A 13,993-nucleotide genomic window follows, 5' to 3' on the forward strand; every position below is an offset into this window, starting at 1 on the left:
GCCCGTCCCGGCCGGGGGCGGCCCGGGGGGGGCCGGCGCCCCCGCAGGTGCCGGGGCAGGCGGGCCGGGGGCCGCGGCGGGGGCAGAAGTAGTTTCCCGCGGAGTTGTGCCGCTGCGGGGCCGCGGCCGGAGCTGCAACAGGCGCTGCCGCCCGCCCCGCTCCGCTCCCCCGCGCCGCCGCTCCACTTACTCGCCTGAGTCACCGCCCGGCACCGGCGCGCTCACACGCCGCTCGCACTCACACACGCACACACACACACACGGGCTCCCCCCGCACACACGCACACGCGCGCACCGATCCTTGGCATTTTTCACATTTTTTTTTTTTTTTAACGCGGGGAAGCAGGAAAGCCGCGAGCAGCCCCGGGCTGGGCGCAGAGCTCGCAGCGCTCAGGAGCCATCCCCGGGCGGCCCGGCCTGGCGCGGAGCTCCGCTCGCCGCGCTGCCCCCAGTTTTGCCTCCCTCCCCTCTTTTATTTTCCTCTAAAAGATGAAAGAAGGAATGTCCTTTTTCGCTGCTTCTTCTCCTTCTCCAGAGCTGCTGCTGCCGCCGCTGCTGGTTAATTGCACATTCAAGTGGAAAATTTTCGGGAGTCAGCAGAAACATTGTATCCAAAAAAGACAAAGTCGCAGTTACAGCAACACCGAGGAGATTGTCCCTGGAAAACTTCCTTTCGGTAGGAACCGCAGGGTTTTTTTTTTCTTTTCTCGGCGAGGTTTTGAAGAGCTCCATCGCACAGCTGTCCCCGGCGCTGGTGCGGAGGGCCGGTGGCAGCCTTTGTTCGCAGAGGAGCGCTTTCAAAGGAAGTGCACTTCCAAGGGGGAGGGAAAAGTTATACAGTGCGGCTTTTGTACCCAAATTAAAACAAAGCGGCCCCCTCCACACTACCAAACAAAAACAGCGAGGCGAAATAAAGCGAGAGGAGGGGGGAAATAATGTCTGTTTTCACCAAGTAAAAAAGTTTGCGCTCCTACCTCTGTTGAACGCGGTCCTAGTCGTGATTTTTCTCCTCTTGAAATCTGTTTTAAGTTGAATGGTGTTACCAGTATAAAAATATTTATGAAACAATGAAATACCAGCCACCCACGTTTCTCAGGAGAGTTGTTAACTTATTAGAAACAAGTGCCTGCCTTTGATATGAAGAAATGAAAAGTGACCTCCAGAAGTGCTGGAAAGTTAGGGAGCAGTTCTGCCCTGCGCTCTCTGAATGTAAATGGCTCCCAGTATTTTTTAACTGTTCCGTGTTGAACACCATCTAGGCAAGAAAGGCCAAGAAACATCAGATTGTACTGGTGTTTTCTGACTTGAAATAGGATTTATAAGAAATGTAAGCCGAAATGGCAGAGCCTCAGGGAGAAAAAGTACATATGCAGCTGTATTCCCGTATTAGCAGGAGCATATTTGCTTTCTCTTCATGCTGATAAAGTTTAGAAATGCAATTTTGGCAGTTAGCGGTTTTACAGAGCTGTCTGACCTGGGTAATGGCAAAGCTGGGAGCTGTATGGATAACATGCTGCTCTCCCTAGCTGCATGCTCGGTTATTATGCAGCACATCTAATATGGAAATCTCTGTGGGAATGCCTCTAACAGGAAAATTCATGTAAATAACTAAGTGCTACCTGCAATTGAATATGAAAACAAAAATGGTTATAATTACATTAATTTAAAATTATGTAGGATTCTTCTTACAAGCCTAGATTGGGAATGTGTGTCTGTAATGTATGATGTATGCTATCTCTATAAATAGTTGGGGAATACCATTACAGAATATTAGATTGTACTGATGGTAAGATGGTGCTATTAAAAATGACACAGACCTGTATATTAAATTACTTCTGGGAGTGGGAGGGAAGCTTGCATGTTTGTTTGTATGTGAATATATATATTTTTATATACACACACATGCATCCTTTATCTAGGAATAGAAATACAAGAATTAATACAGTGGATGTTCTTGAAACACAAAATTGAAGATTTTATGTTTGGGTCACATTCTGAAGTTGCAAGTTTTTAAAATCAACTTTTTGAAATTATTTTCATTGAGGGTAAACATTTAGAGGTGCATTTATTTTTTCACCTTTGTGGTAAAACATGTCTTTTCACACTGCACTGGTGTTTAATTAGGTCATAAGGCGTTTTCTATACCAGTAGGGATAATTCTGCATTTTATTTGCTCCAGGTTTTTATCAGCTGACCAAGCAGAAATTTTGGATGCAAAGGATTTCTTTCAATTTTTCTTCTTAGCAATCTAGAAATACCTTTGGAAAGTACTTTATCGCTAAACACGTTCGGTGTATTTGGAGCATCAATTCTGTGTACGCCGCTTTGGTGAAGTAAATATTATTGGCCTTTTCAGCCAGGGCAGTGTAACAACAGCTCTTGAGATTCAAATTATAGTTTTATATTCTCCAGTTTCTTAGTCAGTGCTGAGTGGGGTGTATGCAAGCAGTGAAGCAGAGGGAAAATGTTGATTTGACAGGAGTCTTAGTAAAGACAGAGTGTGCTTAAAGGAGTTTTAATTAAACAGCTAGAAAAGAACAGCAGAAACTTAATTACGAAGTGGACCCGGCCGTGAGTGTCCAGCTGAGCAGTGATAGCGTGGTGATGTGTGCAGATGTGTGAGCATGTGTGTAGCGTGTTTGGTGTCATTTGGAACCAGTGGTTTTTTTTGTTGTTGTTGCTGCTGGATGCTGTAGTGGCTTTGGATATCGTTAAAGTGGTTTCTAGGCTTTGTTTGTCCATGCCTGAAAAAGTTCAGTTGAGTCACATGCAGAGGAAAAAAACATTTCTGCCTTCTTTCTGTTTAAGCCGCCTTTGTGATAGTATTGTAAGCAAACCTTCAAGGTAAGATACAGGCAATACAGGAATAAAAACTTCTGGAGCTATAGAGAAATACTGGTGTCTTTCACTTCAAAAAAAAGGGGAAGGTAAAAATATGCAGTCGTGTATTATGATACAGCTGTCAGTTTTCAATCTGTAAATTAGGATGGTTACACTGTTGGAAGAATTTCGCCAGAAGTAATCTGGTTTGATGAGAAGATGCCCAAAACATGGAGATTTACTGTACAGTTCTGAATGTGTTTGGGAGAAGGTTTCCTTCAAACCTGTTATGAGCACTTGGTTTCTTACTGGATATACACCATACGTATATATACACATCACTCATTCTATCTGGTATTCCTTCATGTCACTACTATTAATCCTGTACCCCTCCAGAGATGGTTTAAAAGCTGTCTTTCTGTAGTGATTCCATTTATTTAGGAAGAAAATATTTGCTGGATCCAATCCTTACTCAGGTTAAAGTGACCAGGATGACTCATAGGAATAAATATTTGCTGGATCAAATACTAAGATATTTACAGCATATGCTTTATGTACATGGTTAGTGTGATATTTGATGTCTAAAGAAGGACATCTTTGATTTAAAAGAATACCGATTCGACACACACACTTATTCAAATTTCTGCACGGGGCTTATGTTCTGCTTAACTTGTAATCTGCCTAAGACTTGAAGGCAAATTTCTATTAACAGCTGATCATTCATTCCATTTGGGCTCTTATTCATAGCATGTGCAAATATGAGGTGAGGGCTGACTTTTTAGAAATCTGGTCTAAACTCAGGTTAATTCCACCAACTTCATACAGCCTGTTGCTGGATTACTTTGGCTGGAATGAGGGTGTGAACTGGCCCTTTAAAAATGATTTTGAAGTCCCCAGCTCATCAGAGGGGCCTACCTTTTCATGAGAGACATAGTCCTGGTTTCTGGGATTTGAGGTTTAATTACTGTTGTGTCGCCGTGTTGCACTTTGCCATTAGCGCTTGCCGTGAGCAGGGGTGTTTTATGTTCCTAAACTGCAGCCCTTTACTATTAAAAAATTATTGGAATCTCAACAAAATTTTAGAACTTTCAGGAGGTAAATCATCTCTCTGAAAGCAAGGGCTGTTAGAGGGTTTGTGGCAGTTTGTGAAAGTGCTGTATAATTTAAATTGCATCCTGTGATATATGAACAGATTAATGGCATTATTTATTGTGAAGCCAGCTGACTCTAAGCTATGCTGAAGACACAGTTTTAGAAGAAAAATCTCTGCAATAAATTCCCACTTTATGACCATATCTTGCTCTCTGTTCTTGGACAAAACTCCTTTTGACTTTTGCAAGTGGAACAAGGATAGAATAATATTTCCTGGAATAATTTTGTGTTTGGTTGTAATGATTGCTCACTTCCAAAACAGAAGAGAGTGAAAAGTTGCAGACTTAAGTCCTTTGAGGCAGCAACTTCAGATCTGCTCCTCAGATCTGTCACACAAAATTCAGCTGTTTTCTGATTTAATACAACAAACCTCTCGTTTTTGTATGAAATCCTAATCCCACTGCAATCACTGTGAGTTTTATCTTGCTATTGGTAAAGCCAAAATTTCTGTCTGTGTTGATGCAGATTCAGCAACTTTTATACTGGATCAGGTTATTAATGTTCCACCAGAATTAAATTAATTTCAAAATACAGGAATTGAAGTCAAAATCCAGCTCCTAACAACTAATTGGAGATACTCTACCCAGGAAGTCTCAAAGAGTAGCCCATCATGTGCTTCATGCCCTCATTTGCTCGATGAATTTCTGTACATACGTCCAGAACGCGGTGGAAATCCGCAGAGGGTGTGAAGGGTTTGCAGACACTTGCCCGGTTGGTGCAGGGCTGTGACCCCATTTCCTGCTTCCTTCCAGCCTGTGCCTGCTTTCTCAGAGACAGCCTGTTTTAGTTTGGCTCCTGTCCAGTTGAAGGTATCACCTACAACTTCTTGTTCTTTGTCTTCTCCTCACTGTTTACTGGAACAACGTGATTATTCCCCCTGCATCCTGCTGGAGCTTTGCAACGGCCTTCTTGGGTTTCTAGCCCTTGTTAGGTGTTCCCTAAAGTGTCGGGTTGGAGTCAGTCTGTGTGGCAGCAGGAGCACATGAGCACAGAATCCAAGTTTATTTGCTAGCAGGTCAGGAGGTAGAATGTGAAATCTCCATGTGCGGGGAGGGGGAAGGGAAGGAAAGTTTAGGATTATGTGTAAAACTATTAAAATGCTATTGACTGGGAATCTAAAACAATGACGAGTGCTGTTGTTTTTACAGATACATGAACTGAAAACTGCTGCTAATGATGGGAAATGTTAATTATGTGAGAACATATTGAACTTATATTCTCTGGCATGAACTTTTTTAAATGCATCAACTATGCTGCCTTTTATGCGCACAGCTTTCTAATTATCATAATTCAGTACAGCTCTGGCTTTTGGAAAGAGTTCAAGTGCAATCTCAACTTAACATGAAAGGAGTTGGTTTTTTTTTAACTGAGAATGTTCAAGAACAATTTGGAAAGATAGTCTAAAAATGCTACATACTTAGCTGGGTATAAGTCAGAAAATAAATATGTTCCCATAACTGCCTATCAAAGCAGAACAGATTATTAGAACAGAAAGTTATCTCTTTTTCTCATTATGTCTTTCACACTCCTACGGAACACAGCTAAAAGCACATTTTCATAATTGAATCTCATAGACAGATCTACTCTATATTGATTGACAGTAGTTTTTATTTTGTCAGTTTTTAAAGTGATTGAGTAGATCGCTGTGTTGTTATGAAAAGATTTTTTTGTCCTCAAGTAGTAAGATTTAATTTTTTAAAATAAAGCAGGAAGACAACTTTCATTATACTTTTGGTATTAACTGAACGTGTTTCTGTAACATATTCAAGTCCCATTGCAAATGGTCCTTACTGGTCCGTTTCCCTTGTCTTTGTGGAGCTTGAGGGGGTTGTAAATACCAGGTCTTTCTAAAGCACTCAGAAGTGGTTTGGGCTTTATTTTTTGTTGGTAGTTTTGTTTTGGTTGTGTTGTTTGGTTTTTTTTTTCCTAAGAGAGAAAAGTAAATTTCATGTAACTTGCACTTGAATTGTCCTTTCAAAGATTTTTTTTTTTTTTGTATGTGATCAAATTGCTGGTTTCCACATCACACACTCCCCCCCGATTTTTTTGTCTTTTCCGTTACTACAGTACATGCTACATTTCTGAAATGCAAAGAAAGCCCCAGTGAAACAAAATGACTTCATTTGAGCTGGCACTTAAGAGTAGAATTCACTTCCATAGTGCTGAAATAAAAGAAGCCAAGTGTTTTAAATAGCCACTCCCCTAGGCCAGAGTGTTTTTAGAAAAGCTCATTGTCTAGATTTGAGCTGTAGCAGTATGCTTGCCTCTGTTAAATCTCCTGATCCAGACAGCTCGATTTCTAAAGTCGACATCTGGTTTACTCTTTGTTCACCTGTTTAAAAAAAAAAATGCAAATAGGCGAGTGTGCCATTGCCCTAGAGCTCTGCAAAAAAAATAAAAATGCTGTTGACAGTTTGTCAAATAGTGCTTCCAGTCTAAGACTGCAGTAGCCTATTGTTATGCCAGCAACAGGCAACAGAAGTTGTGGCACCATATGGCCAGTATATGCTTCAGATAAGCTATCTGTTAATTTAGCTTATCAGTAGTGTTTTGATATGCTTCGTGTTTGAATCGCCAACCAGTATGGCCTTGGGTATTTTTGGTGCCAAATTATTCCTTAACATTATAGAGATCACAATTATTCCCTTGGTGGAATCTCTCACCATTCATTCACCTCATGGTGCTGTGAACAGTGGTGCTTATTTTTGGAATTAGCTGGCATGGTTTGTTTGGTTTTTTGGTTTTTTTACGTGGTTGTATTTCTGTTGGGGGATTATAATTCAGGAGTGACATTTTGGTTTTGAGGGGAGAAAATGTCAGAACAGACGTTGGAAGAAAAGGTAAATTCATAGAGGTTTAGGGGATTAAAGCTTTTGTTATGTGTATCTCAATTTAAAAAAATATGGTGACGTGGGACAATAATTAATGGGAGAAAGGAAATTTTATTCACACTTAATCTATCACCACTATGAGTACATACGTATTTTTTTTTGCCCTGAAGCTGGTTTACAGTTTAAAATAAAAAGGCAAAACTCTGTAAACAGTTTCATTTTCCACATCCCTGGTTTTACCTTCATTCTTTCAAAAAAATTAACCTTTAAAACCAGTCATGTCCCTGCATCTGCTGTCAGCTGATCTTTGAAGATTTTTTTTTCCCCTGCTTTTTCCACGATCAACTGAAAGCCTTGGAGAAGACTGGAAGATTCAGTGGAAGTTCCTTCATCTTCCCCCTACCCCTGCCTTTCTTTGGGAGTCATTATTTTGTTGCAGGAGGTCTCCAGCCGTAACTACAGTGTTCCATTCAATGCCTCCGTGGTGTCCTTAGGGTTGGATCTGTGCTGCTCTCTGACCTTGCAGCACATTCCTCTGTCCCCTGCCCTACAGGCTCAGTCTCGCTGTTCCTTGCAGGGCACCACAGCTGTCCCTGGTTGCCAGGACCCTCCTTTTCCCTGGGAATACACATACTTGCTCTTGGGCAGCACTTGGTTAAGCTCTCCTGCCTTTGGATCGCTGTGATTTTTTTGTTTCCCTCCTTTTGCAATCCCTCTTGGCAGGTCCTCCTTATCCTGCCTCCTGTGCTGCTGCTCACGGACATGGTGTCACTGTGGGGTCCCTTTGCCCATCGCAGTTTCTGCTGCTTCCAGTCCTTCCTGGCCCTGGGTATTGAAAAGAAAGGGCCACTTGTTCTTGTCGTGCCTTTCATGTCCAGATCCTTAATGACCAAGAAAAGGATTAGATTCTCTCTCAAAGAAATTTACAATCATCTTCTGAATCTGTTTGCTGACACCACTTTTTTTAGCAACGGAAAGAAGTCAAAGAGAAGCAAATTTTTCTCCTGTCCGTTTGGAACAGAGAAATATGGACAGTCTGAACAGTGGCCATTCTTTGCCATTTCACTGATGTTCACCCAGATGAACTGCCTGGAAAGAGGCAGGAGCTGACACAGCACCCAGGAGCCAGCTGGATGGGCAGTGAAGTGATGTTCCCACCTTGCTGCTCTGCCTGAGCTGACATTGGCACCTGCAGAAAATGAGAAAGGCTTCCTGCCCTTGGCATCTGAGGCTGCCATGTTTCTCTGCAGACATGAAATGTGTGTGTCTGTCCACTTACAGCTGGTTTGGGGGTCGCCCCACATTTTAAATCTGTTTTGAATTCAGATTTAGAGTTCAGGTCCATGATGTGATTCATGCAGATGGGTGACAGTAGCATTTTTTGGCCTCTGGCCCATTGCAGACTAGACCTGTGATCTCTCATTCTGGTGTGATTAGGGGCAAGGTAAGCAAAGACCCTGGGAAAGGAAGGGTATTGAGACTTTCAGCTCTCTGAGGCACGTGTGCATCTTCCCTGTGAGTTATTTCTGAGTGCTTGACTGTGAGAGGCAATTTTCAGTTCACTAATGTATCTAGTTACCACTCATAATGAGTATGGCTGTCTTTGGATTGATGGGTCCATTAAAACCTAACAAATCTATGTTTGTTTAGTACTATAAGATACGTATTTCTTATGGTTGTGGGGGTTATTTTGGTTAAACTCCAGAGCCTGTGAAGTTTCACTTTATTTGGTATCTCCTTGACTTGGCTTTACTGGTGTTCTGTTGGTTTCAGCCACTGCTTTGTGATAGGAAATCCACAGCTCCAAATAATGTGCATTTTGCTCATTAAATTGACCATCACTTATGCACAGTAATTTCTTGCTCTGCTTCTTGGCATATTTACTATATGCTTACTGAGCAGCTGTAGATAAGCAGTTGAAGGGGCACATTTGAAAGACAGTTTTAAATATGCAGCTTCCTATACAGATTCACTTTAGCCTCTAGCATTAGTAATAATTTTTGCTGGTAAAACAGTGACCCATAAATAACTTTATCATCCAAAATCTCTAAAAGCAATACAAAGAAGTCCAAAGGGTAGTAGAATTATTGTAGTTCTTGGTTGCTTGGAAAATTAACTAATATGCTGGCTTCTGAGATTTTGGAAACAAATTAAAGAACCCTTTTTTAGGTAGCAGGCTGCTTTTAATGGTTCTTCTGTATTAAGGAGAGTACAGTATTGTAGGTTATTTATTTCTGGGCATGCAGTACAGGGTGAAGAGCCTGCAATTCAGCTTGCAATGCCTCTGTGCCCTGAGGTAAACTCTATTTCACAAAGGGAATTTTGATTATGGTCTACTGCTCTGTAGCATAGTGGAGGCTTCAAGAGGCAAGTGGTAAATGCTACCAAAGAAAAGCTGGATTGGAGCCACTGACGTCATCTAAGTAAATCTGCTGTAGGACTATAGCCATAAAATGACTGCCAGCCACGGAGTGCACTTTGGCCTTTTCTTGTCAAGTGTTTTAACTGCTGGTTTTTTCTTTGCTTTTCTTTTTTCTTTTCCTCCAAGCAAGATGCATTTTGTTTTCTTTTTTTTTTTCCTTGTGCTAGTTGTGCACAGGGTGAAATACAGAAATGCTAACGTCCCCCTCCGTCCCCACCAGGCTGCACTGAGAGTGTGAGTGGCTGCAGCTTGCAGTTCAGAAATTAAAAAGTAAACCAGTACTTTTCCATACATGAGCCTCGCAGAACTCAGCTTCCATCACCAGCTATTTTTTAGGTGCAAGAGCCTGGCAGTTCAAGTTACAGCATACTGATGAGATTTGTGTTGTGGGCAAAAAGCATTTGGATGCTCTGGAAGGCTGCTTCCCTCTGGAAGAACTAAATGCATAAAGATGGCTGGGCTTGAATTCTGAATGAGCACAAAATGCAGGTGTGTGTGTGAGCACTTAAAATCAGTGTTAGTCATTGCTTTAGGATTGACCACTGCAGTTTCAGTCACTCCTGAGACAAAACTTTCCTGTTGTTTCAAATGCCCCAGTGTTTGCTACCAGCCAGTCTTTGATGATCCTTTCTGTACGCAGCTACAGAAACCAGGTGCGTTAACAGTGGTAGCTCTAGGATTCATGGATTAGGGTGGAGCAGTCATACCTGTACCTAAGGGCACATCTAAAAATGCACTGATGTCCCAGCTGCTCTCCACTTGAATTTCAGCTGTATCAGGACTGCAACGAAAGTACTCGAGTTCTTGACAGTGGATTTTTAATTCAATGTCAACATTCTCTTGAAATGAATTTCCAGGACATTTAACACACCTTTTTTTTTTCTTTTTTAATTCAAACAGAGTTCACTGTAAAACACATTTATAATTATTAGCCTGTTTGTCCCATGACAATATTAGTTTTCTTGATTTATGTACTTTTTTGTTGGGTTTTTTTTTTACTTTAAAATAAAAATTAAGCATCACTGGTTTTGAAGTTTGAGTCTTATGATCAGAAATATATTAAAACCAGTATCTTATCCATGAATCATTAGATGAGTCAGTTCCTGAAACCACTACAAGCCTCACAGTTCTTGGCTTGGGCTGAAAGCAGGAAATCCAGGCTTCAATAACTTCCTTTCCCAGTACTGGCTATAGCAGCGTTCGTGGTTAGTATATGCTGCTTTTGTAAGCAATAGGAAGATGTATGTCTGAGGAACAAAGGCACTCCAGTCAATTTGCTGAAACTGTTTATAATTTGTGGTCTTGATTTGAATGTCAGGATGCATTGGCATATACTACGTTCTGTGCTGCAGTACGTTTTCCAGCAGTGATATTCAGCATGTGAAATAAAGGGAACACATTATGGCACAGTTCTTGGACAAAACCCATATAATCAGTTTTCCAGAAAACAGGAAGATATTTTAGTGAAATCATCCAACTCCTGAAGGCTAATGGGAGTGAGAACTGAACACATAGGAGTAAATTTAAAATGTTTATTTAGCAGTTACTTTGTTTTATGCTTGTGCAACAAACTATTTTTGTTCTGTTTCAGTGTTCCAAAAGGGCTTGAAAAAAACCCAACCCAAACTTGGAACTTATAAAATAAAAACACATGATTTGTTTTTCAGTCTCCATTTTTTGCAGTGAAAACTGTTTGCCTCCTCATAATCAAGGACACATTGATTGTCTCTATGTCAGTGGAGCATTGTTGGCTGCAGAATCTGTCCTTTAAACTTGGAGTGCCTGTATGCTCTGACATCTGTGCAAGGGGATGCACCATTTACCTTTTTGAGCTAATGGGGCCAGATTCAGGCTTGGTACAATGTCGATCTTAATGTGTTTACACCTGGAAACTGTTCAACCCTTTATGCTTTTCTTAAATATTATGAAAGATAGTTTGGTATCTTGTACTTATTATTTGGTTAATTTAACTCTCTAATTAATTAGCAGCATATAAAAGCCAAACCCACCTTCTTTAATTATTCTTTTTATTCTTCCCTCCAAAACATCTTTGTTTTTAACAAACCATGAAGAGCAAGAGTATTGGGAGATAAATTAGTAGATATTGCATTAAAAAAAGCGAGTCTAAAGCGAGTCTAATTTTGACAGGGTTAGTTAAACTCTGTATGCAGTATTGATTAAAACAAATACAGAGCTCTTCATTTAAGCAGGCAGAATGGTTACTGCACATTAGGCAGCACCTTCTTTTGTATCAGATAACATGTGAAATTGCTTTAATAAAGCAAGCTAAAAGTTGGGTCCTCTCTTAGCTGGTGCCGTTCCGTGCTGGTGAGTTGACCTCGGTGTGATGGTGGGTGCTTGGAGGGTTCTGGAGCCAAAGGGCTGGCACAGCTGATCCCATGCTGCTGTCCATGCTGGAGTCAGGTGTTTGTCCAGCACGATAGAAGAGGATCGGACGGGGGCAGAAACGAGGGAACACAGACCACCTTGAAGGCAGCTGGGTGCTGGGAGCCCTTTCATGTGGAGACTAGTACCCATAACAGAGACTTTTGCCACCTCTTCCCGCTCTCTGTGCAACTCCATGTCCATGGGAAAGACCTGGAGAGGGTCAATGCCTTGCTCAGGCAATGACATTGGAGCCTTGGAGGGGCTGTTTGTGAGGTTGCCCTTAGGGGAGAGGCAGAGGCTGTCCCCTCCTGACTGTCAGGTTTGTGTCAGCACTGTTTTCACAGCACTTTTCCTACAGCTCATGCCAACTGCTCTTTTCCCCCGCAGCAGGGCTGGTAGCATCCCTCCAGGGAGAGGCCACTACATGTGTTTTATCATAATGGTGCTGTGCTGAGCTGGGTTGCTGGGACTTTTGGCATGACAGTGAGCATCCAAGCAAGCTGCTTTGTGGAATCTGAGGGATCAGGTTTTTTCTTAAAATATTTAAAGGGATGCTAGTGGACCATAAAGGTGCAGAGAGTGTTTAAAGAAATCAAAACCAGCATAACTGCTCCATGACTGCAATTTTCAGCACCAGCTTCTCTGGTACAGGAAGTTTGTAGTGATCTCCAAGTGCCTCCTGCTCTGCTTCTGAGGGTCAGGTTTTGTGTGAGGCTGAGGAATCAGTGCAGAGTCACATCCCAGACACGCAGAGATCTGTGCTGTGAGGCCTGAGCAGTGCAGAGCCTTGTGTGAGCAGGGTGGCCTGGGCTTGGCACCGTGTAGCTGTATAAACATGAGACTGTTTTGGAGGCAGGCTGGCCCGTCTCACCCTTCCTTCCCTGTCACCTTTGAAGAAGGAGCAGCTCTTCCTCTGGAAGATGCTTGCATCCCTGAAGGAGGATCCTGGGGAGGCATGCATCACTCCTTCCTTTCTCTGGGCTAGTTCAAGAGGTGCTTGAGTCCCAGATGCTGTGCGGGAGCACCAGCTGTTTGTGCACACAGGAGAAGCAGCCTCACTCAGGTGTGTCCCCTCTGCCACGGGGAGCCAGATGCTGCTGCTTCAGGGATTGCAGTGCTCAGCATCACACCACCCATTGTGGATTTAACTTACTGCATTGTAATTAACTTCTTGTAATAACAATAATTATAATAATTAACTTACTACAATAACAAGGATGTTCTTCCCGCTGCTTCTGCTTGCTGATTTTGGGGCAGAAATCTTGCTTCTTTCCTGTTTTCTGTTTAAGGGAAAATGTAAGCACTTGAGCAGTGGAGAATAGCAGTGGCTTTTCATGGCATCAAAGCAAATGTAAAAAGCATTGTTCCTGTTTGTGATCATAAGAAGTGCAATTTTCTATTAATTAATGTTAAACAACAGATTGTTTAAGAACAAAGGGAAAAACCTTCAAGTGGAATAAGCATCTAAAGTTTAGGAACAGGTTATAGTTCTGCTTGATTTAATTTTTTCCCCTTGCAAAGAAATGTAAATGATTTAATATTGCTTTTCTAGTTGAACAGTCCTGAATATGGGAATTGTAATGCATAAGATCTGGAGATACATTTTGATCAAGTTCATACACTCTAAATGTGTATGAACTGAACATCTTTGTGTTGCTATCAATCAGAGAGATGTCCTGTTGCTCTAATGTGGATTTTGGTTTTGGATTAGAAGCCTGGGGCTTTGAATTGCTTGCTGTCTGTAGACCAAGTCATCAGTGGCTAGTGATTGATTCATTAATTAAAATCAATTTAAATGGATTTGTAAACCTCATGTAACAGATTATCTTATTAACAGCATGAGAAAGGCACTGTGATCTGCAAGGAATGTGTCACTTTTGACAAAATATAGCACGATTTTATGGGAGAATTTAATGACTTGCTGTTGCTGTAAGTGATCTATGCAAATGGGAGAGCCTTGCTTAAATCCTACATTAAACAGACTCTTCCTGTTGAGCATGTTTTATTTTTTTAAACCTCCTCCAAAATACTTGACTTTAATTGTATGTGTGTGTGTTTCTGTACATATTCATGGTCACAATGACATGTTAAGTGTTGTCATGTTTCTGATATATTCTGATCTTGGAGATTTTTTTTTTTTCTGTAACACCTCCCTTACCCTATTTAAAAATATCCACAATGAGAAAAATGATTTTCTAAATTACTGAAACGAAAAATGACAGAAAGAACATGTAACACTGTTTAATCCATGCTCTGCCTGCTCAGCAGTGCTGTCTGGAGGAGACACTTCGGACAGCTGGAGGGGCCAGGTGGGCAGAGGGGACTTCTGGCAGAAGTGAAAGTGTTGAAGAGGTGGCAATAAAAGCTTTCCTGGCTGGGA

The 13,993-nt window shown here is 41.6% G+C and overlaps 1 protein-coding gene and 1 long non-coding RNA gene across 5 annotated transcripts in view; one reads left to right on the plus strand and one right to left on the minus strand.

Moving 5' to 3' along the window:
* Positions 1-307: 307 nt before the first annotated feature.
* On the minus strand, positions 308-1,160 carry LOC121668084. Its single transcript, XR_006017245.1, has 2 exons — positions 975-1,160; positions 308-811 (listed from the first exon to the last, which is right to left on the minus strand). It is a non-coding gene; the product is annotated as an uncharacterized LOC121668084 (long non-coding RNA).
* Positions 580-13,993, plus strand: part of TEAD1 (TEA domain transcription factor 1) — a 152,692-nt gene continuing 139,278 nt past the window's right edge. For all 4 annotated transcript variants that reach the window (XM_042035471.1, XM_042035472.1, XM_042035473.1 and 1 more), the window contains exon 1: positions 580-676. The gene's annotated coding sequence lies outside the window, so the exon portion shown is untranslated. The remainder of the gene's footprint in view (positions 677-13,993) is intronic.

Source organism: Corvus kubaryi, unplaced genomic scaffold (genome assembly GCF_017639235.1).
Source record: "Corvus kubaryi isolate FWS band 111438036 unplaced genomic scaffold, C.kubaryi_AGA036_p1.0 37384, whole genome shotgun sequence".
NCBI lineage: Eukaryota > Metazoa > Chordata > Aves > Passeriformes > Corvidae > Corvus > Corvus kubaryi.